This window comes from Canis lupus, chromosome 30 (genome assembly GCF_048164855.1).
Source record: "Canis lupus baileyi chromosome 30, mCanLup2.hap1, whole genome shotgun sequence".
Classification (NCBI taxonomy): domain Eukaryota; kingdom Metazoa; phylum Chordata; class Mammalia; order Carnivora; family Canidae; genus Canis; species Canis lupus.
Genome location: NC_132867.1, coordinates 32,590,305 through 32,615,936, shown reverse-complemented (window position 1 = coordinate 32,615,936; position 25,632 = coordinate 32,590,305). Strand labels below are relative to the sequence as shown.

Below are 25,632 nucleotides of genomic sequence, written 5' to 3'. Positions count from 1 at the left end.
CCTGAACGCCCCAGCAGTCCACAAGATCATGCAGGAGTCCATGGCAGGAATTCTAGAAGCACAGGACACAGGGAGTGGAAAAGTACCTGTCCTCAGGGTTGGGCCATAAGTCCTTTCCAGGTATTTCCTCCCCCGGCTGGTCTGCCCCACCCACCACAGGGAAGGGGAGAGGCTGGAGATAAGCGGACTCTGAGGTCCAAGGGCATGGGCCTGCACAGCAAAGTCACAGCAGCTGAAGGCCTCCGTACCTCCTCTTATCTCTTCTGGACGCCTCTCTTACCACCTGGATCATCTCTTGTCCCCTTCTTCCTTGCCACAAGGTACCCAACGCAACCAGGCTCCAAACCCCTTCCAGAACAATCTCTCGGAGTCTCCCTGTGGACTCCCATACTCCACACCATGAAGGCACACCAATCCTTATCTGGATATCTGGAAAGGCAGCTTAGGGAGAGAAGTTTACTCAGAGCCATGAAAAGTCCAGAGCAAGTCTATCTTCCCAGGACTATTGACAATTTAAAATAGTACCCCAGAGAACACCAAGGCCCCCATGTCAGCACCTCAACCCAGGTAAGGCCTCCGAATCGCCTGTGAAACTTCACAAAATACAGATTTTGTATTTCCACTCCACTGAATACCCAGGAAAGCAATGGGGTGGGGCCAGGAATGTGCAGTTTTCAACCTTTCATTTGAGGGATTCTGATACCTGCCAAGGCTGGGAACCAGGGCTCTGAGGCCATGTCCAACAGACCTTTGGAGCTTCCGGTTCACTCAATCACAAGGTGTACAAAAGTAAAACTATACCAACACCTACAGAATTCACATAAAGAATTCGAACCGCTGGTCCTGTCCTCTTCCCCCATCTCCCATGGCTCCCTGCTCCTCCCTCAGTCCACCTGGGTGTGGAGTCCAGCTTTTCAGTCCAGAAAAGGTAATGGGAGAAGAGAAAGGGCAAAGGAGAGGTATTGCTGATGGCCCTCAAAGCCATCTGCACCTGCACCTCTCTGCGGCTTCCTCCTCCCCAGGGACTCGCAATAAATCACTACAAATAAGTAGCGGCTATTGATAATTTCCTTCCCAATTAGGGCAATATTTAATCTCTTACTGTCAACCAGAACGGTCCGGGGACAAAGGATTTCTGATTAATTATAGCCATCCCTACCTTAGTGTTAATTTTCTTCAAAAATGATATTTTCCTTTCACTTTTATTGGTGAGGTGCAAACTCTTGAATCTCTTGGCAAACCTAAACCCAGTCAATATTTTTATTACACTATTGTTCTCCAACCTCCAAGTCTTCAAAAACCCAACAAATTATGATCCTGCCTCTAAAGGGCCTTAATTAATTTGCTTACAGGCATTTGTGGTTTAAGGACGTAATCCCAAACACGCACACAGGAGTCGTCGACCTCATATGTAATCTTCATTGAGTTACTCCTTGAACCTGGCTGTGGTCCCTATCATGCCTCAAATTTAGATTAAAACCAGATTTCCCAGGGGACCCCTGGGTGGCTCAGCGGTTTAGCGCCTGCCTTTGGCCCAGGGCACGATCCTGGAGTCCTGGGATCGAGTCCCATGTCAGGCTTTCAGCATGGAGCCTGCTTTTCCCTCCTCCTGTGTCTCTGCCTCTCTCTCTCTCTCTCTCTGTCTATCATAAATAAATAAACAAATAAATAAATAACAAATCTTAAAAAAAAAAAAACGGATTTCCCATTGAGACTCTCTACCATCAGCACCCTGCCCCCCGCTGCCCCATTTAAGAGTCTTCTACCTGTGTCTCCTCCCCCATTTCATGGCTTCCTTTCCCTCTTCCTGGAATCCTCCCGTCCTCCCCGTGCCATCTGGCACGCTCTCATTCATCCTTTAAGATGGAGACCTACACCCTCTACCCTTTCCAGGAAGCGTTCTTTTTCCAGCAGGGTTTGTATCTTCTTCCTCCAAGCCTGCCTCTGCCAGAGCTCAGATGTATTGTCCTAGAATCTCCCCACCTCCTTCAAACTCCTCAAGTGCCAGAGATGGCAGTTGGTTGTGTCTGCGTCCCCAGTGTCTTGCACAAAACCTGCCCATGGTGGGTGGTCGATATATGCTGGGTGAACTGAATAAAGGTCCAAATAAGAAAAGCTCGCTCACATAGCCCAGTCTCTCCACCATCTTCCTCAACTTTCCTTCTTGTGGCCTAGAGGAACCTGAAAACCACATACCTACCATGAGGGCAGGGGTGGTGTCCATCCTGTTCCCTGTCACGTGTTCAGGGCCCAGGACAGTGCCTAACGTGTTGTAGATGCTCAGTGGATATCTGTTGACTCTATAGATCAATCCTTTGAGCTTATTGCTCTAAATCCACCACCTCTGCCCAGCTCTCTCCAGTCCCCAGAGGACTGTTTTCTCCTCCTGCCTCCACAGCCCCATAGCATGACAAGTCCAACATAACAGAAGAAATAAGAGGGCACGAAAACTCATGTCTGGATAAAACAGTCATTTCAGGAGCTTCCTGTCCAGCAGTAGATAACACTCTGATAATTCATTGGACTATCACTCAAGAAGACCAAGGTGGGTACCAGAATGAAAGCCACTTTCTATAAATCCCCATTCACTAATCATCTTATCCTGATCAGGAATTTTGGTGCAAATATATACTGGTTTAGAGCTTAGGTCAATTCTTCTGAATGTGATACAGGCCAGAAATTAACCATGTGCTTATTTTTCCCCTAAGTCTAAAAAAATGGAGTCTGCTCCACAGATTTTATGGGTAACTATTAGTTATTATTATTAATCAGGTAACTATTTGAGTAGGTGGAAGAACAGGGTATTTGGCTCTGTTAAACATTGTGGTTGATGGAGAATTGCTGTTTACATCACTCATCCATCCGTAAGTTTCCAAGAATTAGAACACAATGAAATGTACTTCACAGTAAAAATCTATTGAACGGGATCCAATCTTTCTTTGATGGTTACATGACCCCAGGATCATTATCAGCAGCAATATCTTTTTATAAAAGGTATAGAGGCATTGTGGTTTAAAAAATCCACTTGGAAGGGTGCTGTCTGTGTTGGCTGAGCACACGTTGCCCCTCCGCACACATTGGTTCAGTCTGTCTCAGTGCCCACCCTGTCATGATTTCATGTCCACAAACTCCAATGACCCCACATAACTGGCCTGTTTGCTGATAAAACCAGCCACTGAACCACCCCTCCGGCCCTCCCACTCCCAAACCCCATCTCCTTGCAAATTCCAGTGGGAAACTCAATTGTTTTATTTTCCCTTAGCTCTTAGTTTCCTCCCCCTTTTATTTCTTTTTTCTCAAGGTTAGAGCCATAAAGGACTTTGGGGACAGCCTACAAGCCCTAGAGGGCCAAGTTAATCCTTTTTAAGGCTTGGGTTATACCTTTTTAAGGCACCTACGTTTTGAAGGATCTGTCAGGATACAGGTGAAAAGACCATTGATCATCTGCATGTAGGGAGATAGGTAGAGGACTGGAAGGTCGGAGCACCTGGGGGGCTCAGTCAGTTAAGTGTCTGCCTTTAGCTCAGATCCTGATCTCAGAGTCCTGAGATCAAGTCCCTCTCCCTATGCTCCCCTCGACCCCCAAACACACACACTCTCTCTCTTAAATAAATAAAATCTTAAAAAAAAAAAAAAAAAAAACAAGGGGGATCCCTGGGTGGCTCAGTGGTTTGGTGCCTGCCTTCAGCCCAGGGTGTGATCTTAGAGTCCCGGGATCGAGTCCTGCATCAGGCTCCCTCCCTGCATGAAGCCTGCTTCTCCCTCTGCCTGTTCCTCTGCCTCTCTTTCTCCGTGTCTCTCATGAATAAATAAATAAAATCTTTAAAAAATACAAAAATTAAAAAAATTTTAAAAAAACAACAACAAAAACAACTAGAAGGTCAATCTTCTCAGGCCTTGTAGTTCAGCTTGGAGTCCAAGACAGATTCATCATAACATGACTATCGTGATATTTCTGATAATAACATCAATACTACCACTAATAATAATGACTATCATTTAATGAGGTAGGTGTTATTATCCCATTTTACAGATGAGAAAACTGTATATTGCTAGGATTGAAAGCTAACAAAGTTGCTGATACTCAGACCCATCTGTGCAATGCCTAGGTTTAATCTCTTAGCTACTCTTCTCCTCTCAGGTCTTTTCAGCCCCTGTCTGTAGGTGTTCGTGCACATGCACACTTCCCAATGTTGTGATTATTTTGGCTGCCCAGCATCTCTGCACTTGGGCAATGCTCCATCTTATAGACAGATCTCATGGGAGGTAGTCTAGAATATTCTAGTTCAGAAGCTGAAAATGCTAACTACTCCCTTTCCCAGCCAGTCTTGCTGTTGGGGCTCAAGCATGTGGCCTGGGTTCAACCCACCCAGAGTCTGACTCAGGAGCGGCAATGGTGAGAAGTAGGCCCCACAAGAAGCCATCCAGCAGCCATTGGAGGCCTCTACACTGAGGGCGGAGCCAGCAGAGCCAGTGTCCAGACTGGGTAAGTGGTGGTCAGCTGGGGTCCTGGCTACAGCCTTTGTTCCCTTCTGCCCTGTCTAAAGCTTTCTGTTGAGTTTGGTGAGTTTGGCTTGCCACAGAGGCCTGCTGGATACACCAGCTAAGGGCAAGCATCTCCACACTGAGTGTCAATGCCCAAGGGTATCACACAGGGGTAGAGGGGTAGAGGGAAGCTGGGCAACCAGTGAGCCGCTCCCAGCCTCCACCACGGGACTCCTGAACTCCACTCGTGGCCGGAAATAGAAACAGTGCTCGACGACCTTTCCAAATAGGACAACCCCTTTGAGTATCTATAAGTCTTCTCGGGTGGCCATAACAAAATACTACAGACTTGGGGGCTTAAACCACGGACATTTATGTTCTCACAGTTGTGAAGGCTACAAGTCCAAGATCAAGGTGTCGACATGGTTGGTTTCTCCTGAGACCTCTCTCCTTGGCTTGGGGATGGCCATCTTCTGACCACTTCCTCATATTCTCTCCTCTGTGCCTCTCTGCGTTCAAATTGCCTCTTCTTATAAGGACACCAGTCAAATTGAATTAAGGCCCCCTACTATAGCTCTATTTTTTAACATAATCACCACTTTAAGGGCCCCGTCTCTAAATCCAGTCACATTCAGAGCTACTGGGCATTAGCTACTGGGCTTCAACATATGATTGGAGAGGGAACACAATTCAGCTGGCCACCTTGTCAAATCATTTCATTTGTCCTCTTTATATTTCCATATATGGTAAATGTTAGCATGTGTTAGGTGAGGATCTATTGAATGGAGATTTATTAATAAAACATTGCAATTGGATTTCATTCATCACAACTCTCACATGTATTTGAAACTTCACTTGAGGAAGTGGGAGGCATATCAGTGTATGGACAACACCTGGGTCAGCCCCTCACAATGTCCCTCAGTTCCCCAGTTTCTGGCACCCGGTGGCTAGGACCTGATGTCTGGTCAGGGGATGCTCTAAAGTCCAAGCTGGCTGCTGCCACAAGGAGGTGTCAGAGAGAACACCACTTCTCAGCCTGCCTGGCTGGCCATCCTGTCTGTGTGTCCTTGCTTCCTCACAGGTCACTTGGGGTCTGTGGGCTTAGACCCCATGCTCTCAGCCCAAGGCCGTTGTAAGGTCAGCGGCTGCTTGGCACCAGGTTCCATCTTGCTCCCCTGCAGAGGCCATGTGGCAGACACAGTCACCTGTCAGCAGGCTGGCCCCTCCGCCACCTCAAGCGTTTGCCTGCCACCTGAGCCCATGCTTACGTGGAAAGAAGTGATGACAAAGGGGCTTTGCTTTACACAAGAGAAACAATAAACATGTTTAAGGAAAGATCTAGAGGGAAGTTGGTATATGTCCCCATAACTAAACATCAGTGGAATCTGTTACCTATTTCCAGGATCCTTGTCATTCTTCTTAGATTCAAATACAAGGCACAATCCTCTCATCTGAGGTTGAACAGCAGACACCACCTTTTTCCCCAGGAAAATCACTCATGGGAGAATTGCAAATCCCCACCCTCCTGGGAACTCTGATGCTCCTAGCAGGGCCAACCCTCTCCCTACATTTTGGCAAATCAAGAGGCCTCCATGGTGGGTTTTTCTGGAAGGACATCAAATGCATAATCTTACAAGAAGTTACCTCTGTCCAGAGGCCTCATCAGGCTGGGCAGTGAAAGCCAAGCTTGAATGCAGGAGAGCTGCCTCCAATCTCACTCAAGCTTGCCGACTGTGGGGCCTTGGGCAAGTCACGAGGCCTCCTTTCCATGGTTCTGCAATGGCAATAATGGGAGCTGCCCAGTCCTATGAGGAAGCTCTTCTCAGAAGCAGATGAGATCAGGCGTGGGAAAGCAAGTGGGAGCAGCATCAAGCTCCCCAAATGTCTGCAGCCTCCCCTCTCCTCCCACAAGCTGCATCTTGTGGACTTTGCCAAGGTCCTGCCTGTCCTACTTAGCCTAGGGCGGTGGACAGCAGAGCGCTGGGGGCGTGGGCTGTACAGAGAAAAGCCTAGCTGGCTCGGCTGTGGGAAGATCCTCAAGGCCAGACAGAGCCACCCTGACCTGCAGCTGTGCCTGCAGGTCATTTTCCTCCAAGGGTTGGAGGGATAACATTTGGGAATCTGGCTCAGATATGCCAGGTCAGAGGGGGGTTGAGCCACAGGGGAAGCGAGAGTGTCCTAATAGAACCCAAAGTGGATTGGGTCCAGCTTGGTGTCTTCTGTTGCATGTATCTGCATTAACTGATACACCCCAAGGCGTGGGGAGAATTTTGTTGAGGGAGGAGAGTTTACAGGAGGATTTGTTCTCTTGGTCTCAAGGGCTGGATTTGAACCCCAGTGGAGAGAAACCTGCAAGAGGTTCTATTTTTTAGTAGATGGTAGGAAGCTGGAGAAAACGAGTAAGACACAGGTGATGATGGGTATCCTAAGCCATTGGGGTGCCTGTAACAAAATACCAGCCTCGGTGGCTCAGAAACAACAGACATTTTTTTTCTCATGGTTATGAGGTTGGAAGTCCAAGAACAGGGTTCCAGCATGGTCAGGCAAGGTCTCTTTTGTGGGTCACAGACTTCTCAGTGGAAGGGGCAAAGGGTCTCCTGTTTAAGAGCATTAATACCATTCTTGAGGGCTCCATCTTACCAACCTGAGGCCCCACCTCCCAGGGCTATCATATTGGCCAATCTGATGCACAGCACAGACATTCAGACACAGATCTGGTGAGAAAACCATGTCACCCAAGGACTGTGCAGCTTTGGAGCACCCTGGGCTCAAGGACACTTTAGTTGACAGCCCTTTGCACCTGCAATTAGAGAGCTCCCTTCTCCCTCAAATTTTAGCCAAGGCCTTCCCCGGATGTCACACCCTTCATGAAGTTTCTCTGGATCCCCCAAAGATGAACCTTCACGAGCATCTTTACCCCCATATACTTGGTTCCATCTCCTGAGAAAGCCAAGCACAGAGTCTGAGGACCCAACTTCTGATTCCAACTAATAGCACGATTTTTGCACAAGTTACTTCTTCTTGGACGCGGAGATAAGAACTCTTGCCAGACCTGCCTCTCTAGGTTGTTAGTTGTGAGGCTCAAGTGGATAATAAGCATAAAAATGCTCTGCCAGCTACAATGCCTTGGGCGATTGTCAAGTTTTGTTATGACCAGGCTATATGTTTCTTGAAGACCCAGGGACACACAGGTTTTTGCTTATCTTTGCATTCTTCATAATAATGAGTACCTAACCTGCTCAAAATCCTGGGCATCTTGTTTGTTCCCCAAGGCATGCAGTCCAAAAGCCCTAAGTCTTGACTCTTAAGTCCAAAGCCCCAGAGAGCAGTGAGCCCTACTCAGCAGGTGAGCACTTGTATACCTGGTGTTACAGGCTGAATGGTGCCCCCCCACCCACCCCCGCTCAATTCATGTACTGGAGTTCTAACCCCCAGGACCTCAGAATATGACCTTGTTTGGGAATAGGGTCATTGCAGAAATAGTTGGTCAAGATGAAGTCATCCCAGAGTAGGGCTGGCCCTTATCCAGTAGGACTGATATGCTTATAAAAAGGGGAAGTTTGGACACAAACATGCACACTGGAAAAAGGCATGTGACGGTGAGGGCATGGACTGGGGGTTATGTGTCTACAAGGCAAGGGACTCCAAAGAATGTCAGCAAGCCACCAGAAACCAGGAGGGAGGCCTGGAGCTGCCTCTCCCTCCTAGCCTCAGAAAGAACCCACCTGCTGACACCCTGAGCTCAGATATCTGGCCTCCAGAGCAGTGAGATAATCACCTTCTGTTGTTTTAGCAACTCACTTTGTGGTACTTTGTTACACAGCCCCAGCAAACTGACGAGGCTTGGAAATCCTGCTCCAGGATTCACCCTATTTGCCAGATGTGTAACTGGCAACTGGGTGAGGGGAAGCCTGGGATACACATGTCCAGGCTGTTCTTCCAGGAGTGTGAGCTCTCCTGAAGAACTCCCTACACAACCCCACAGCATATGTGGGGTGTGTGTGTGTGTGTGCGTGTGTGTAGTATGTGTGTGGTGTGGTATGTGATATGTGGGGTGTATGTGATGTGCATAGTATATAGTATGTGGTGGGTAGTGGGTGTGTGTTATGTGGTTTGTGTGTATGGTAGGTGGTGTGTGGTGTGGTGTGGTGTGGTGTGGGGGGCATGTGTAGTGTGTGGTGTGGTGGACAGCATGTGGTGTGTGGTATATGGTCTGTGTTGTGTGGTGTGTACATGGTACGTGTGTGGTATATGGTGTGTGTGGTATAGATGTGTGGTGTGTGCGTATATGCTGTGATGTGTGTGGTTTGGTGTGGGGTATGTGGTGTGTGATGTGTGGGGTATATGTGGTGTGGTGTGTATGTGGGATGTGTTTGTGTACATGATGGCATATGTGGTACAATGTGGTGTGATGTGTGATATGGGGGGGGGGGGGTGCTGTGTGTGTCGGGGCAGGAGCGGGAGCAGGGGAGGGGACCTTGTAGCCAGGGCAAGCTCCGAGACAAAAGACTTCCCTCAGACCCTCTCTCCACCCTACCTGCCTTCCCGCCAGAGCCAAGCAGACTCCTTCTTTCCCACTGGCCTAGAGCAGAGAACTAAGGAGAGAATAGGAAAGAAATATGAATCCTTCCTTGGTTCCTCTCCATTTCCTTTGCCTCTCCCTCCTGCCCCTAAACTCCAATGCCAAATGTCAACCTTGAGGTTGAGGTGAGCTGACATTTTCTTAGCAAGCACTTCAGTTCTGGGCTATGCAGCAAAAAAACAGACATCTATCTTCTTCATTGGCTGGGGGGAAAAATTGGCAAGACAAGACCACACACACGGAAAGGAGAAACAGAACATTATGCTGACCCTTCCACTACTATGCCTCTTCCCTTCCCCAGATGAACATCTTTAAAGGTAAGATAGTGTGTGGCATCCCTGCTGAGCCCACGGCACAGCTTCAAGAGATAGAAATAGAATTTACATGAAAATGAAGAGTACACGAACACCAATAAAAAATAAATTATGAAAAAAAAGAAAATGAAGGGTACACATTTTGGGGATCTGAGTGGCACTAGCAATGTGTCCTTTGCCTCTGGAATCTTGAGCTCAGCACAAACCCCGCAGGTGATGAAAAGGCCAAAAGCCAGGCCTAGAGGCTGCTTCCGAAACGGACAGCCAGGCTCTCACCAGAACTTCCAGGCAAGGGCCCACGAAAATTATGCGGCCTCACGTGCTGAGTAGTATCGCTCATGCACCTGCATATTTTGGGCCTTCTCTCAGCCCGCGGGGACTATTTGCATGGAATGACCTGGTGCCACTGGGCCAGGGACAACTTTGTTTTCAAAAACATCGTTTCCTGTAATAGTTTGTGAAGAACTAAAAACCAAAAATGGAAAGCATCCAGGCACCAGAAACCCTCTCGTGCCACATTCTCCAGTCTGAGATGATTCTTGTCATGCACCACTGTCTACTCAGCCTCTTCCCGAGGCAGGCACCTGACCCCCAAAGTGCTGTGGGCCAGGCCTCCACTTCCAGAATGGATGGTGTTCTTCGAAGGACATCCTCACCGCAAAGGACAGTGGGTTGTTTGGTCATCCAAGGCAGCTGTGGTAAGGATGCTCCATTCTTCCCCAAGGATAAAAATGTTGCCACGTTAAATAGGACACCCAAGTACATACTCTCGTTGACTCCCTCATGATGATCTAGAAGTGCAGTTCTACTGAGGATTTTATCCCCAAGTAAGAGCAGAGCAAATGCAGATGAGGGCCCAAGGTCAACCACCAGACTGAGGGATCCTTTGACCTCACATTCTTTCCTTAATTCTAGAACACTGAGGACAAATGATAGATTTACTTAGATAACCCAATCCAGTTGGCTGCATACAAATAAGCTACTGTGGATTACATGTAAGTTATGAATTCATGGCCGATTATCTGACTATAAGCTGGGGTACCTCTTACTCTCCTCTAAGGGGCAGTGGAATGTTCTTTAAAAACCAAGGAGCTATAAGAGCCATCCCACTATGCACAGGGAGAGTAAGAGGGAGGTAGGGGAAGGTGTCTAGGCCAAGAGAAAACTCAGAGGGACCAGCAGGCCCATCACAGCAGAGTACAGAGTGACCAGAAGCTGTGGGTAGGACCAAACAGAGCCCCAACTTGACTCCTCAACCAGCGGGGCCAAGCAAGAGGCATTGAAAAAGGGCACTTGACTCAGATCAAGTCCAGGAACCATGGGGACTGTCACCACCCTGACTGTGGCTGCCTTCTGCCCCCATGACTGACTGCCCCAGAGGTTCTGGCCATCTGTACACAGTGTCTTCACTGCCAGGGTCAACCATATGGTCCTGGAAGACCTTCCAGAATAAGTGGCCATGAGTGACCGTCCAGAGAAAATCAGTGAGGGCATCAGAGTGGGTGGCCCACCGCCTGCTCCCAGGATCTCTGGCCACAGCAAAAAAGACAGACAGCAAGTATCCAGGCCATCCTGAACCTGACCCAGGAGGGGTTATTGTAATAATAAACCAAATGTGAAAACACTCTCCAGGACAAAGTGGAAGTCCCATACATTGCTGATAGGGCTGCAAAATGGTGCAGCTTCTGTGAAAAAGAGTTTGGCAGTTCATCAGCGAATTAAACGTAGAATTACCATATGACCCAGCAATTCCACTCTGAGGTATGCACCCCAAAGAATTGAAAATAGATGTTCCAACAAAAATTCATACAAGATTGTTCAGAGTAGCACTATTCACAATAGCCAAAAGTGGGAAATAACCCATAAGTCCATCAAAAAGTGAATAAACAAAATGTGGCATATCCACACAAGAGATATTGCTTGGCCATTTAAAGGAATGAAGTGCTGATATGCGCTATGACGTGAATGAACCTTGCAAACATTATGCTAAGTGAAAGATGCCAAACACAAAAAGCCACATGTTGTATGATTTCACTTATATGTAATGTCCAGAACAGGTAAATCCATAGAGACAGAAGACAGATTTGTGGTCGCCTGAGGCTGTAGGTGTGAGAAAAGGTGAGCTGCCACTTGATGGGTATAGTGCTTCTGTTGGGGGTGATGGAAATTTCTGGAAATAGAGTGTACCTAATGCCACTGAATTATACACTTTGAAATGGTTAAAATTATAAAGTCCATGTTGTGTGTATTTCACTACAATTGGGGGAAAAAAGGAGACAAAAAACGTTATCCAGCGATTTTCAAAATTCACAGAATTTTGATCCACAACGGATTAAATGTTAAGTTTCAAGCTGTGAGTCATTCTGTGATGTCAAACTTGCCTCATCTGGAAACAACATCACGTTTTCAGGCTCCACTCTGAAGAGAATGGTGCCAAAGCAGGACAGGCCTCGTGAGCCTTATCTAAATTGCAATCCAGTGAAATCCTTTAGCTTGCGAGGTACAGATCCTCCAATTTTCCCTCATCCCTTGTAGGAGATGTACACTGTAGGAGATGAGGCCATGGCTCTTTCCCTCCTATAGAAGAAGAAACCAAGATTCATGGGGATGAAGGGTACTGACTTGTCAAAGTCTCATAGCCTCTTGATGTGGCATCTTGATCCCTATGTCTCGAAATCCCGGCAAAGAATCTCTGCCCTAAATATACAATATTCCCCAGCAGGTTGCCTGGGCTCAGTGGTGACATCAGAGACACTGGTGTTACTCTTTCTCCCAATCTGCCCATGGTGAGGAAGTTGGCACAACCTAAAGCAGTAGGGGAGTGGTAGGAAATGAAGTACAGTTCAGGATCTTAAAACCAATACTGGGGATTTTATTTCTTTTCTTTCCCCAAGATTAGTAACTTGATTGTGTCCTTTCAAAAAAATCTCAAGAATCCAAGCACTCTTAGGTTGAACCATGTAATATCTATGTCTCACTGTGTATGGATAGAATTTTCTCTCCCCTAAAAATATGCTACAATCCTAACCCCTGGAAGCTGTGAATGCAACGGATTATTTGGAAATAGGGTCTTTGCCAATGCCATCAAGTTAAAGTGGGGTTGTACTGGATTAGAGTGGGCCCTTTCCAATGACTGATGTCCTTAGAAGGAAATTTAGACGGAGGAGAGAGGCAGGTGCTGGTGATACAGTTCATGAGCTAAACACCAGGGATCGCATTCAGCCATCAGAAGCTGGGAAGAGGCAAAAAAGGATCCTTTCCTAGAGCTTTTGTCAGGAGCATAGCCCTGTTGACTTCAGACTTATATCCTCTAGAACAACTAGAGAATAAATATCCATTGTTTCCTACCCAGTTGGTGATAATTTGTTATGACAATCCTAGGAGGGATCCCTGGGTGGCGCAGCGGTTTGGCGCCTGCCTTTGGCCCAGGGCGCGATCCTGGAGACCCGGGATCGAATCCCATGTCGGGCTCCTGGTGCATGGAGCCTGCTTCTCCCTCTGCCTGTGTCTCTGCCTCTCTCTCTCTCTCTGTGAGACTATCATAAAATAAATTTAAAAATTTATTAAAAAAAAAAAAACAATCCTAGGATATGAAGATGGTAAGGAAGCCATGATTGAAAATCAGCCGTTTTACATGGCTCCATCTAATGGATATGCCCACTATGGGTCACTCTGACTTCACCATCCACAAGATGCTAAATCAGCCTGGGGACGGGGGGCAAAGCTGTCCTGGCCTGCTGGGCCCCTGGGCCTGGTTACACATGGGGTAGGCACCATCTTGGCACTCTTGACAGGCCCCGCCCAGGTCTCCATCCTGGCACCTCTTCTCTTTCTTGCCTCCCTCCCTTCCTCACTGCTGAGAACATGGAATTGGCCATGGACAAGATGTGAAAGAATGAGGGTAGCTGGGTTCTTATAAAACTTTATTTGTGGATGATGAAATTTGAATTTCATATAATTCTCATTGGCACAAGATATTATTCTTTTAAAAAATTTTTCCAACATTCAAACATGTAAAAAAACTATCCTTATGCGGCCAAAAATATAAAAATACACACAAAAGTAGGCAGAAGGCTAGATTTGGCCCGTGGGCCATAGTTTGCTGACACCTGCCCTAGGCAATCTCATTGGGTCCCCATGACTAAACATGCCAAGTATATACAATGACCCACAAATCTCCATTTCTACCCCAGACTTCTCTCTTTCTGAGTTTCAGATACCTCAATCTATGTCCACTTGAAACTCTAATGTGTGGCTTTACAAATGTAACATACTCTGAATTCAAGTTTTGATTTCCCTCTCTACTGGAAACCTATCCCATCCTACTAGTCCCCATCTCAGCTAATGGAGTCACCATTTCTTATTAGGGCCAAAGTCTCTAGTCATCCTTGTCTCCTTTCTTTTTCTCAAACTTTACATCCAATCCATTTTCAAAACTTGTCAACTCTACCCTCAAAGTGCACACCTGACAACTCCCTACCTTCTCTGCTCTCATCCTAATCCAAGCTACCAGCCCCTCCCAATCTATTGTCTCAGGGTCTCTCACCATCTATTCTCCACAAGGCAACCAATGGGATCCTTTTGAGTCTGAACACATTCTGCTCCCACCCCCAATCCTACCTCCAATCCTCTGAATGTCCCTATTGTTCTTAGAAGAAAATCCAACACCTGCAAATCAAAGCCACATGAGAAGCCTGCTTCACACCCACTAGGATGGCTACTACCAAAAAATCAGAGAGTGACAAGTGTTGGAACGAATGACAAGTAATCGGAACCCTGGTTTGTTGCTGTTGAGAATGTAGAATGTTGCAGCAACTATGGAAAACGGTACGGTGGTTTTTCAAAAAAATTCTTGTAAAGAATAATTACCCGATGACCCAGTAATTCAATCTTCTGAGTACATACCTAGAAGATTAAAAGCAGGCTCTCAAAGAGATATTTGTGTGCGCATATTCATAGCAACATTATTCAAAATAGCCAAGAGAAAAAAAAATAGCCAAGAGATGAAAGCAACAACCCAGTGTCCATCAACGGATGAATAGATAAACAAAAAGTAGCATACGGATACAGTGAAATAGTATTCAGCCTTGAAAAGGGAGGAAATTCAGACACATGGTATACATGGGTGGGTCTTGAGGACATTATGCTAAGTTAAAAAGAGCCAGACACCAAAGGACAAATACAATATGATTCCATGTATAGGAGGCACATGATTCTAGAAGAGTCAGACCCATAGAGGCAGGAAGCAGAATCCTGGTTCCCAGGGGCTGGGGGAGTGAGGGTGGGAGTTGCTGTTTGATGGGGACAGAGTTTAGTTTTGTAAAACAAAAGGAGTTCTAGATATTGGTTGCACAAGAGTGTGAATATACTTGACACTATTGAATTGGACACTTAGAAATGGTTACAATGGTAAGTTTTATGTTATGTTTCGAGTCCAGCTCCTTCCGTGTTTTCTACACACTAACTTGATCTGCCCCAACCCCACCTATGACCTCATTCCCTATTGCCCCCCACCCTCCCTAAGCTCCAGTCCTTCTGGCCTTTCAGCCAACACTCTTCCCTCCACCTGGAATGTTCTCCCTCCGATGTGCTCAAGACTTATCCACCTATTGCTGCAGGCCTCAGCCTGGTGGGACCGCTACAACAGCGGCCTCCTGCATTTGATTTTTCTTTAGTGGCTCTTCCCATACTTGGCATTATGTTACAAGTGCAATTGTTTGTTTGTTTATTATTTCTCTCCCCTTTGCGAGGGTGGCACCTTTTTCTGTTTTGCTTACGACCCTACATTCAGCTCTTGGCATGTAGTAGGTGCTCAACAAATACAGTATCTGTGAAATGACTTGAAAGAATGAATGTGAGCCCTACAATGCATCACAAGACGGGGGCAGGGTCCCCAGGAACCTAGAACCACCCACTTACTGCTCGATACATCCAATTTCCTCCCTGGACAATAGGAGCCCTTCAGATGCCTCAAAGATTGAAATGGCAAATAATGGAATCCTGTATGTAAAATACTGTGGGCTCTTAGAGGAAATAATTATGAAATATGTCATAACATACACACAGTAATACTAGATGTTTATAGAATAAAGATCTTTGTCCTGCCATGATACAGAAACTCAAACACAAGCTGTTTTTCCATATTCTACAACCACAGTGAGGCTGCTGGTCTTAGGTCAGGATACCTAGACTCTAGCACCATGGCCATCGTTTACCTGCTGTGTGATCTTGGGCAAACGACTTTCCCTCTCCCTCTCTAGATCTGTTTTCTTTCTGGCCCTATGAAAGGATCAGACTAATGTCCCACAGGTCCCTTCATACTTGAACATTCAAGCAACTTTGAATAGTTGTAGTTCATCCTGTCTTCGAGATATTTGAGATTTTAAGTTCATGTCAAAATGCTTATTAATCAAATTCCTTTTTATTTCTTTCATCAGTTGGCAATGCAATAACAGAAAAAAAAAGGAAAAAAAGCCAATTCTACCCAGGAGTAAAACCACAATGATTCATGACTTGTTAAACCTAAATTTAACAGGGGAGGGGTGGGGAGGAAATATAGAAGACTGGGGAAATTTACTGATTCTTGGAATAAGGAGTTTCAACTCAAAACTGCATTATTCACGGTAATATCGCTCATCATGACAAGCTGCTGTGTTTTTCATAAGGGTGTAAGACATAATCCCTCAGGCTTTCAGATGATATTAGAATGATGGAGTCCCATCTTGTCAATGAAAAAGGAATAACCTCCATCTTTAGGGAGGCCGAGCAGGGGTCTCAAGGAAAGGATGCAGAGGATGGAACTCTTCTGGGAGCACTTTCTGGGATTGGGGCATAAAGTGCCCGGGGTTGGGAAGGGGTGCCCTGGGTGTCTCTGAGCCCTTTCCCACAAGCTCACAGCTGACTCACAATCCACTGAGGTGAAACAGGAAGCAAAGCAGGCAGGCCTGGGGCACCATGTGTTCAGAGGCTAGGAGGAAGGCAGCAGGGACTTTGAGTATGCAGCTATAGGAAAGTTACCAAGCGAAACCTGAGGACTCGAAAGAGTTCATGTGCTTTCCTGAAAAAAGAGCCCAAAGGCACGTAGACCAAAAATAGATGAGTGTGTGTGTGAGTGTGAGTGAATTCGAGCATGTGCGTGCGTGTGTGTGTGTGTGTGTGTGTGTGTGTGTGTAGCAGGTTCCTGGTGATTTATAAAGCAAGCTGTGACTCTCCCCAACTCAAATCCTCCCACTCCCACCCCTATACTTCCTCCCCTGTCCTGCACATCTGAATATATCTGGCAGCGTATCAAGTGAGCCCCCGGAAGCTAATTTGCATGGACCAACCAGCTCAGGTGAGCATCTGAAAGGAAAGGAAAGTTAGGAAGGGAAAGCTTGGCCACCCTCTAAAAAAATATAAATAATTCGTATCATCAAAGAGGAGGGGCCATTATATTTACAGTCTACTCTGATCCTTGTGACTAGAATTTGTCCCTATGGGATAAAGTCACAGGAATACAAGTGAAAATAAAAGGAATTGTTTTCATCCAAAATATAAAATATTGGTCCAAGCAGCTTAGGGCCCCATCACCACCACCACCTCTACCTCCACCTGTCACTCTTGCACAGGTGGCTGTGTGACCTCAGTTTTCTGAGAACCAGAATGCAGTCTCATTCTGGCCCTCTGAGAACTCCTTAGCACGTTGACACAACAAACAGGAGCAGCCTTGGTTGTCTGAGGAAGTGACAATGACCTGCAGGAGACAACTTTCATTGAAGGCAAAAATGAGATGATTTCACATAGCTCTGGGGATAGCAGGGTTTTTTTTCTGAATGTAACTAAGGGCTACCAGGACAGGAGAGGAAGACCATGGTGGATAACTGTGGAAAGGTTATAGTCATGAACCCATGTTGGGTGTTTCTTTGGGCATGCCCAGAAATAACTGGAGTTGGCCATATTTAGAGACAATCGGACATTCGAGAAAATACGATACCGTGAGTGGAGCCAAGAGACAAAAGAAATAACCACAAAGATTTTAGATATTTAAATTACTAGATACAGACAAACAATTCTGGCTACTATATTTAAAGAAATAATCAAAAAGCTTGAAACTTTTTGCAAGGAACTGGAAACTATTAAAAGGGTCACAACTGATATATATATCGAAGAGGAACTAGATGTGAAAATATGTTAGTTAAAACTAAGGACCCAGTGGGTAGTTTACCACACATTAGACATAGCTGAAGAGAGAATTTGTATGCTAAAACTAAAGCAGAAGAAACATTCAAGATTATAGTATGGGGAGACAAAAAGATTAAAAAGACAAAAGAAAAAAAAGAAAAAAGAGAAAAAAAATTTTTTAAAAAAAGACAGAAGAAAGGATAATAGAGTATATAATGAGTAAACCTAATATACATTTAATAGAAATATCAGAAGGAGTAAACAGGCAGAAAGTCACAGAAAAAAATATTTGAATATAGAAAATGATGGATAGTTATCCAGAACTGATGAGAGACACTCAAAAATCCACAGAATCAAGAAGACCAGTGAATCCCAACCAAGCAGAATAATGAAAAAGAAATCCTTATTTTCAGAAAAGAGAAAGAAGGAAGGAAGGAAGGAAGGAAAGAAGGAAGGAAGAAAGAATGGAGGGAGGAAGAGTCAGAAAGAAAGAGATTGCCTTAATGATCCAAAGGGGCACCTGTACCCCAATGTTTATAGCAGCAATGTCCATGATAAACAAACTATGGAAAAAGCCCAGATGTCCATTGACAGAGGGATGGATAAACAAAAGATGACAGATGATAGATGATAGATAGATAGATAGATAGATAGATAGATAGATAGATAATAGATAGATGATAGATAGAGTGGAATATTATTAGACCATCAAAAACAAAATATTACCATTTGTAAGGACGTGGATACAACTAGAGGATATTGTGCTGAGCAAAATAATTCAATCAGAGAAAGACATATGATTTAACTCATATGTGGAATTTAAGAAACAAAGCAGAGGATCATAGGGGAAAGGAGGGAAAATTAAAATAAGATGAAATCAGAAAGGAAAACAAATTGTAAGAAACTCTTAACTCCAGGAAACAAACTGAGGGTGGCTGGAAGGTAGGTGGGTGGGGAGATGGGGTAACTGGGTGATGGGCATTAAGGAGGGCACTTGATGGATGAGCACTGGGTGTTATATGCAACTGATGAATCACTGAACTCTACCTCCAAAACTAATAATATGTTATATTAATTAATTGAATTTAAATAAAATTAAATTTTTTTAAAAAAAAGATTGCCTTTAAAGAAGCTGTAGATAGAATCAACTTGCTTCTCCAAAGCCACAATGGAAGCCAGGTGATTGTGTAATGATCAACTGACCAAAAGAAAAACCTAGATCCTCTACCAATGGAAAATATCATTCCAAAATTACAGCAAAATACAGATATTTTGGGGCTATGAAAACAAGCAAACACAAAGCAAGAGCATTCACCACCAGTAGATCAGTATCAAAAAGCAAAAGAAAAATAACCCCAGATGGAAGAAATGCAACAAGGAATGAGAAGTGAAAAAGGATGAATATCTTCATGTGAAAAAGTAAGTGGATTTTCATCACATCAGGAGTGTATTTGGAGGGACATCTGGGTGGCTCCGTGGTTGAGCATCTGCCTTCGGCTCACGTTGTTATCCCAGGGTCCTAGGATTGAGTCCCGCATTGGGTTCCCCACAGGGAGCCTTCTTCTCCCTCTGCTTGTGTCTCCTCTTCTCTCTCTGTGTGTCTCATGAATAAATAAATAAAATATTTTTTTTAAAAAAAGTGTATTTGGAGCCACATAAGCTCTGGCTCCCTCCCTTGCACATGAGCAATTGACTTGTAGGAGCCCTGGGCAGACCTCAAAGAGATCATGCCATCAGCCATCCTCCAGAGCGGCAGGAGCTGAGCCAGCGAGGTCCACACAGCGGCTGATCAGAACAGGCGAACCATATCCAGTGAGCAAACTGGGTTCCCAGATATGAACCAAAAAAGAAAAGTCACAAGGACATTTGATATTGAAGGCACTGGTCTGCAACAAAGGTGATGTTCTCATGACACCATCCAGTGTGCCCCAGAGTGGGAAACCTTGGGGATCTCTTTATTCAACTTTGTTAATAATTACCTAATCTCCCAGTAATCAATGAGGAAAACTTTGCCCAAGAGGAGGGGAAAAGTCTGTAAGTTCATGCAAGTGGGAGATGACTTGGGCATGCAGCAGGGTGGCAGGAGGGCACGTGGAGTGCAACAGCCACGTGTATTTTGGAGCGAAACATAGATCAACTACAAATGGATAGAAAGTCGTGGGGAGAGGGTGGGAGTCAAGGATTACTCAAAAAATCCGACTTGAGAGATTTGAAGTGACTTTTACTGGGATGAAAAATACAAAGAAAAGAGTTCTTTTTAAATTTTTTGGACAAGAGTGGGAGAACACAGATTCAAGATTTCCATTTTAGGCTTTTAAATCAGTGACACCTAGGAGACCTCCAAGTGTAGATGCTACACCCACAACTAGAGCCCAGAAATGAGGCTTAGGCTGTAGACATAAATATGGAGATTACTGGCACATTAGAGATGGTGTTTAAAGGCACTGTTATGGATGAGATCATCTAACAAACAGGTGTAGAGTTTTAAAATATAGTTAATTAAAAAGAAGAAAATAAAAAATCCTCCGTAATCTATCAAAAGAGATCCTCACTTATAATTAAATGTTTAGGCCCTCTAGAATTTTGATTATCCATGTATCTACAGATATATGGATATATCAGATGGCAGGACAATATTACTGAAATGGGAAACAATGGCTTACTCACAATTTCCTTATACCTTTGGCAATCTCTTCTTCTCTTCAAACTTTAGAGGTAGCATTCAGGGCCCATTTCCCAGGGAAGGAATGCAATAAAAGAAAATCTTCTGGGTTTGGGTGCTTAGGTGGTTCAGTTGGTTAAGTGATCGGCTCTCCATTTTGGCTTCAGTTGTGATCTCAGGGTGGTGGGATCCAGCCCCAAGTGGGGCTCCATGCTCATCAGGGAGTCTCCTTCCCCTCTCCCTCTCCTTTTTCCCCTCTTCCCTCTCCCCACTCACCCTCACTCTTTCTCTCTCTCTCTCAAATAAATAAGTAAATCTAAAAGAAAGAAAGAAAGAAAGAAAGAAAGAAAGAAAGAAAGAAAGAAAGAAAGAAAGAAGAAAGAAAGGAAAGAAAGAAAGAAAAGAAAGAAGAAAGAAAAGAAAGAAAGAAAGAAAGAAAGAAAGAAAGAAAGAAAGAAAGAAAGAAAGAAAGAAAAAGTCTTCTGGTCTTCTGGTTTTCAGTTTCCAAGAGACATGGAAAGGGCCAATCTCTAGATGATAGATTTAAAAGAACACCCAATGAACAAGTGTGCCCATCTAATCCCACAAATGAGAAGAGAAAAGGGAAGCAAAGAGTCTTAGATGTTGGTGGGCCCAATGAGAAGGGCCCTACTCCCCCACCCCAGGACAAACCTCCATTTAGAATCTGATAGCAGGGAATTCCTGTGCCTCTTTGCCCAGATAGCACCCAAGAAGGAGAATCCAGACCCCAGAGCAGGGAAACCTACCAGGTGATGGGTCCTCAGTCCCATCAGGGACCAAGATCCATCAGATTCTGTGCCAAGATCCATCAGATTCTTGCTGATGCCCATGGAGATGTCCATGGTTGTTGGTCCACATGGGTTGCCGGGGGGGTGGGGGGGTCTCCCCTGCTGGAAGCTCCGTGCAGTCCATTGCCCTGTGTTTCTTGTCCACATGTAGGTGAGTAGGATCCTGTGACTGCTTCTGCCCCACCAAAGCCCCTGAAACATATATAATCCCAGGGAAAATGCAGGAACCCTAAAATGACATGGTAAGTTGAGGGCTCCAATATGAGCTACATTCAGCTAAGGAAGAATGAAATGAGTTATGCTTGTTGCAAATGTGTAGATAAACAACTGGAGGTGAGCCTTGCCAAGGGGTTGGGGTTCCTGCAAGAGCAGGTGCAGGCAAAAGTGAAGAGATAGCATCACCAGGGCGCCACGGCACATTGGTGTCCCTCCCGTGGTGGTGGAGCTTGAGCATCAAGGAAGGGGTGTGTAGAGGACGAAGGCAGGGGGAGACTCCAGTTCCCATGCCCACTCCAGTTCCTGGCGCACAGATGGTAATACTGGAGAGAACGCCAGCCATACCCTCTCGCTCAATATTAAGCATCTAATAAACTTTTATGGGATGACTGAATGGTAAGGAACACACACATTAGGTACATTATATTCTGTCTACAGTTTGTTAAAGCAGCATAGTGTTACTGGAGAACAAAACGGAAGAATTTTTTTAAGATTTTATTTATTTATTCATGAGAGACATGAATAAATGAGAGAGAGACAGAGACACAGGCAGAGGGAGAAGCAGGCTCCCTGCGGGCACCCCAATGTGGGACTTGATCCCAGGACCCTGGGATCACACCCTGACCTGAAGACAGATGCTCAACCTCCCAGGTGTCCCCGGAAGAATAATTTTTCTGTTTAAATTTAAATTCTCAGTCCCTCAGTGAGTTAAGTATCTGCCTTTGGCTCAGGTCATGGTCCCAGGGTCCTGGGATGGAGACCCAAATCATATTCCTTGCTCAGCAGGGAGTCTGCTTCTCCTTCTCCTTCTGCCTGTTGCACCCCCTGCTTGTGCTCTCTCCCTCTTTCTCTCTCTGTCAAATAAATAAATAAAATCTTAAAAAAAAAAAACTTTGGAGCACCTGGATGGCTCAGTAGTTGAGCATCTGCCTTTGGCTCAGGGCATGATCCCGGGGTCCTGGGATCCAGTCCTGCATGGGGTTCCCTGCAGGGAGCCTGCTTCTCCCTCTGTCTGTGTCTCTGCCTCTCTGTGTCTCTCATGAATAAGTAAATAAAATCTTTTAAAAATAAATAGATAGTTAAATAAAGACTTCTTTTAAAAATAAACAAATAAATAAATGAATTCTCAGTCTCATCACCCCAGGAAATCAAAGCGCTCAATTTTTCGGTGTTTCCCTCCTGTCGTCGTTCTGGATAAAGGACGAATCAGAGCATCCGGCCGTATTTGTTTCCCTGAAAAAGGTTTCCTTCTCTTGCAATGAACAATTACAGGGATGGCCATTAGCCTCCTAAGGCCAGGGGTCTCCCGCCGATGCCCCCACTGTTGCCAGTGGAGGCCTGGGTCCGGCTCACTCCATCAGCACCTTCTGCCCCCCATGGGCCTGAGGTCAGAAGGACCCATTCTGGTCCTGACACCAGCAGCCCGCCATCCCTCCATCAGCTGCCCAGGCTTCTCTGACCCCTCTGAATGGATGATCTTGGAGATGCCTTTCAGCTCCATGTGTGATGATTCTGAGCTTCTTTGATCCAAGTGCTGATTGTCACGGGGGATTGATTCCAAATCCATGTGTCAGCAATGAAGCCAACATGTGAAGAAGTCCTGTCTCTCTCCAGGACAGGAAGCCCAGGCATTCTAAAGCTTTCCTGCCTACCTAACGAGCCAGTCCTTAGCTCATAGTCCACACCCCCTGGGCCTTCCAAAACAAGAGGAGAAAGTTCCGGTAGGAGACCAGATGGCAAGAGGTAGGGTCAAGTCAATGCATTTCCTTCTTTCTGCCCAGCATCAGCATCTCCACCAATAGCCACGTCACTTTCATGACTCTGGCTTCCACAGGTCAGGCCCACAGTGGATCCAGTTTCTGATGGTGAACTCACCTGCTGGGTGAGGGGGTTGAGGGGGTGACCTCACCCCCTGGGTCCAGCAGCTCTGCTTCCTCCCTGTGCCCCTGTCTTAGTGTCTGTTGTTGCTAATCTCTGAGCTGTTGGAAGATCCCTATTTGGCTTCTCAGTTTCCCTGCCAATTCCTTGCATTATAGTCCATCTGTTTTAAGTACGTAGAGGGCCTTCTATTTTCCCAAATGGACCTTGACAGGACACAGGGCTGTGCAGCCACTGGAGAAGCCCAGACACAGCCATGCTCCCCACCCCACCTCCCAAATCCCCTCTGGCCAGGTGACTGTGTGCCAGTAGGAGGCCTTACACAGGGCAACCAACTCGTCCTAATTTGCCCAGGACATTTCCAGTTTTAGAACTGGAAATCCTCAGTCCACGAGACCCCTGAGTCCTGAGCAAACTGGGGTGGCTGGTCACTAAAGACCTCAACAAGATGGCTCTGAGGAACAGAAAAAGATGGTCCTCAGAATGAATAAAGCCATAAAAGAGGGTCAGACGCTGGCAAGTTCCTGGTTCTTGGTGTTGCGAACGGAGCCCTGGATGCAGGCTGGCCATCTGTGTGCTGTGTGACTGAGAAGCCACTCAAGCTCTCTGGGCCCCGTTCCTGTAGGTCTCATGCTGCATCTCAGCTCCTGCCCAATCTCCCCAACCCCGAGTTACTGGGTGAGTCAGAGGAGGGAAGTCTCAGAAAGCACCTGGAAAGGCAAGCAGAGGTAGAGTGTGACCATTGCCTCCTCTTACTCTCTTACAGCAACCAAAAGAATATTTGCTGGGCTCAAGCAATTCTACAAAGAATGAATGCATCATGCTCCTGCGGTATGAGTTCACAGGTGCATGCGAGCAGAAGCCCAATGGCCATTCCTTATCTCCTGGCTGGACTCTGAGGACCTGCAGCATTCCTTGGGAGAGCCCTTCTCTGGGCCATGCCCCCCTCCTGACTTCTCCTGCCCTGAGCACACCTTCACCTCTGCGCACAGGTAGCTGTCCCCCAGAGGCCAGAGGAATGGTGGTGCTTCCAGGCTGCACACCCTGGCCCCAACCCCCTGTCCCAGGGTTGCTGAGAAGTCATCTCATTTTCCAGGATAATACAACTTTATGGGGAAAAGGGATGAAGTAAAGATTAATAGCCCACGGGGCAGGTAACCATAGTGCCTTCGTGAAAACAGAAGATGTTTCTGTGTCTTCTCTTCCTGTGTAATGTCACAACTGACTGTTGATCATCCAGCTCCAGCAAAGGAAGGATGATATTTGCAGCTGTGGCTGTGGCTTGGGCCCCAAACGCATTAAGACACTTGATGGGGGAGTTTGGCTTGCCAGCTCCTGGCATTATGGGGTAACCAGGCACTATCTGGTCTCTAAGCAGTAAAAATAATAAGCTTCCCACTTGGGAGACACAAATCCATATCATGCTCCAAGGGAGATCATAAAGCCCTGTCTTCCCTGGTTATGAGCATCTGGATCCCTTTCTAGAAGCACCTTCTGCCTTCTGCCTTCCTCTGAGCCTGCTCCTGGAGTCATCCTATGTCCAGGCCCACTGGCACCTACAGCCCCCTCAGCTCCCGAGCATGCCCCAGTTCACGTCAGTCCAGCTTCTGTCGTTCTTCATTGACTCCATCCGGGGTAGAAACCTGCCAATAGGAGGTCAACTCCTCCCTCTTCCAGACTCAGTGACATTTATTGACTTCCACTCTGTGCACTTTCATGAATGTTACCTGTTTCACCTTTAGTGTCCTTTAGAATAAAGATTACCATCTTAACAGATGGATACGGCAGGCTGAATAATGGCCCCCAAAGATGTCCATTCCCTCATCCCTGGAATATGTGAATGTTACTTTATATGGCAAAACAGACTTTGCAGATGTGATTAAAGATCTTAAAATGAATCTTTAATCTGCAGTATCCGGATGGGCTCTAAATGCAATCACAAATGTTCTTACAAGAAGGAGGCAGAGAGGGAAGGAAGGCAATGTGACCACTGAAGCAAGATGCTTATGCTGTTGGCACGAAGGCAGAGGAAGGGCCCAAAACCCAAGAAATAGAAGGAATGCAGCATTTGAGGCTGGAAAAGCCAGAGAAAAGGACGCACCCTACAGCCCCCGGAGAGGATCGTGGCCTTGCTGACACGTGACTTCAACGCAGTGAAGTTGATTTTGGACCTCTGACCTCTAGAATTATAAGAGAATAAATGTGTATTGTTTTAAGGCGGGTTTGTGGTAATATATTCCAGTGGCAACAGGAAACTAATAAAATGAGCAAACAGAGATGTTTTCTCTGCCTTGTTTCAAGCCACTCAGCAGGTGAGTGGAGCTGGAATTCACACTCCGGCCTGCTCGCAGCCTCACATTGTTTCTGTTACACCACGCTGCTTCTGAGACGCCACAGATCAGGACAAAATCATTCCCCACTGAAAATTAGTAGGAGGAGGGGCAAGTGTGAGAAAGAGAATTATCATTGAATTCTATTGGTTCCTCAAAATATCCATTGGAAAATTGAGAAGCACCAAGTAAAAAT

The 25,632-nt window shown here is 45.9% G+C and overlaps 1 long non-coding RNA gene across 2 annotated transcripts; it reads left to right on the top strand.

Moving 5' to 3' along the window:
• The first annotated feature begins 10,310 nt into the window (after positions 1-10,310).
• On the top strand, positions 10,311-25,349 carry LOC140621598 (uncharacterized). 2 transcript variants are annotated; one of them, XR_012021341.1, is made up of 4 exons: positions 10,311-10,376; positions 14,035-14,208; positions 23,873-24,098; positions 25,019-25,349. It is a non-coding gene; the product is annotated as an uncharacterized lncRNA (long non-coding RNA). The 2 variants fall into 2 exon arrangements; XR_012021342.1 differs by lacking the exon at positions 14,035-14,208.
• The last annotated feature ends 283 nt before the right edge of the window (positions 25,350-25,632 follow it).